Source organism: Oncorhynchus mykiss, chromosome 11 (assembly GCF_013265735.2).
Source record: "Oncorhynchus mykiss isolate Arlee chromosome 11, USDA_OmykA_1.1, whole genome shotgun sequence".
Taxonomy (NCBI): Eukaryota; Metazoa; Chordata; class Actinopteri; order Salmoniformes; family Salmonidae; genus Oncorhynchus; species Oncorhynchus mykiss.
The window spans coordinates 3,397,659-3,400,191 of NC_048575.1; positions in this window are offsets into that span (position 1 = coordinate 3,397,659).

The following is a 2,533-nucleotide window of genomic DNA, read 5'->3' on the forward strand; positions in this document are numbered from 1 at the left end:
TCTCTGTCAATCACCACATTCTTATCGGCAGACTCGACAGCCTTGGTTTCTCAAATGACTGCCTCGCCTGGTTCACCAACTACTTCTTCGATAGAGTTCAGTGTGTCAAATCGGAGGACCTGTTGTCCGGACCTCTGGCAGTCTCTATGGGGGTGCCACAGGGTTCAATTCTCAGGGCAACTCTTTTCTCTGTATACATCAATGATGTCTCTCTTGCTACTGGTGATTCTCTGATCCACCTCTATGCAGACGACACCATTCTGTATACTTCTGGCCCTTCTTTGGACACTGTGTTAACTAACCTCCAGACAAGCTTCAATGCCATACAACACTCCTTCCGTGGCCTCCAGCTGCTCTTAAACGCTAGTAAAACTAAATGCATGCTCTTCAACCGATCGCTGCCCACACCTGCCTGCCCATCTAGCATCACTACTCCGGACGGTTCTGACTTAGAATACGTGGACAACTACAAATACCTAGGTGTCTGGTTAGACTGTAAACTCTCCTTCCAGACTCACATCAAACATTTCCAATCCAAAATTAAATCTAGAATTGGCTTCCTATTTTTCAACAAAGCATCCTTCACTCATGCTGCCAAACATACCCTCGTAAAACTGACTATCCTACCGATCCTTGACTTTGGCGATGTAATTTGCAAAATAGCCTCCAACACTCTACTCAGCAAATTGGATGCAGTCTATCACAGTGCCATCCGTTTTGTCACCAAAGCCCCATATACTACCCACCACTGCGACCTGTATGCTCTCGTTGGCTGGCCCTCGCTTCATATTCGTTGCCAAATACACTGGCTCCAGGTCATCTATAAATCTTTGCTAGGTAAAGCCCCGCCTTATCTCAGCTCACTGGTCACCATAGCAGCACCCACCCGTAGCACGCACTCCAGCAGGAATATTTCACTGGTCACCCCCAAAGGCAATTCCTCCTTTAGCCACCTTTCCTTCCAGTTCTCTGCTGCCAATGACTGGAACGAATTGCAACAATCACTGAAGCTGGAGATTCTCCACTAACTTTAATCTCCCTCACTAACTTTAAGCACCAGCTGTCAGAGCAGCTTACAGATCATTGCACATGTACATAGCCCATCTGTAAATAGCCCACCCTACTACCTCATCCATATATTGTTTTTATAATTTTTTTGGTCCTTTGTACCCCAGTATCTCTACCTGCACATTCATCTTCTGCACATCTATCACTCCAGTGTTTAATTTCTAAATTGTAGTTACTTTGCCACTGTGACCTATTTATTGCCTTACCTCCCTAATCTTACCTCATTTCCACGCACTGTATATAGACTTTTCTATTGTGTTATTGACTGTATGTTTGTTTATTCCATGTGTGTTGTTTGTGTCGCACTGCTTTGCTTTATCTTTGCCAGGTCACAGTTGTAAATGAGAACTTGTTCTCAACTAGCCTACCTGGTTAAATAAAGGTGAAATAAAGGTTAAATAAAGGTTAAATAAATAAATACATTTTTTTTTAAAGTCACTGTGCTTTTCACTGCATTGTTTCCCGAGTCGTAGTGGCAGGATGTGATGTCACGTGAATCCAAGTTCACTTCAATTTGATTGTTATTTTACGGACACAAAAAAAAAAATATCCCACCATTGTCGAACGAACAAATGATCTGTCGCCATTTATAAAATCGTACAGAAACTTCTTGTTTCCTTTACAGCTGTCACAATATATATATATATATATATATATTTTATATATGGTATGACTTTACTTTCATAAAAACTGTAGATGGAAAACGTGGTCAGTGACTGACGTAATCAAGAGAAAGACTATTGATTTGGACATGACACTTGGTGTATTCTCCTATTCTAACACTCACCAGTACAGTGAGACTGAGTCTGTAAAAACCTGTAAACGGGCTGCCCATCCCTGTTTATAGAGCGAGGATGATACAATCTCTGCTTCTCAGGTGGCAGATTGTATTGTGGTATAACAACATGATTTGGATGTGCCAGTAAGGAGCGATATGTCTGATAAGATCTGTTATTAGCTGCATCCACGTTGTACAGTAAGTTACATGACATAAATTGCACATGCAGTTGCCACTTTAGCCTGACATTCCACCCCTAAGAGAATCCCAATGGTAAAAAGAAGAAGGTCCTTGTTCTAAATGACACGTTGCATATTGATCTTTGAACCAGTCGAGTGGTCTGAACATAAGAGCGTAAACACTGGAGGGAAATCCAACACGTTTCTGGTTTGGCATGGGGGTGAGTGCCGGGTTCCTTTGCCCTATTGGTTTTCATTGTGGTGTTCATTATACCGTAAAGATTGGACTCTCAGTGTTTGGGTCCAGAGGAGGTCTGATTGCACGTGTTCAGCGTTTGGGTCCAGAGGAGGTCTGATTGCACGTGTTCAGCGTTTGGGTCCAGAGGAGGTCTGATTGCACGTGTTCAGTGTTTGGGTCCAGAGGAGGTCTGATTGCACGTGTTCAGTGTTTGGGTCCAGAGGAGGTCTGATTGCACGTGTTCAGCGTTTGGGTCCAGAGGAGGTCTGA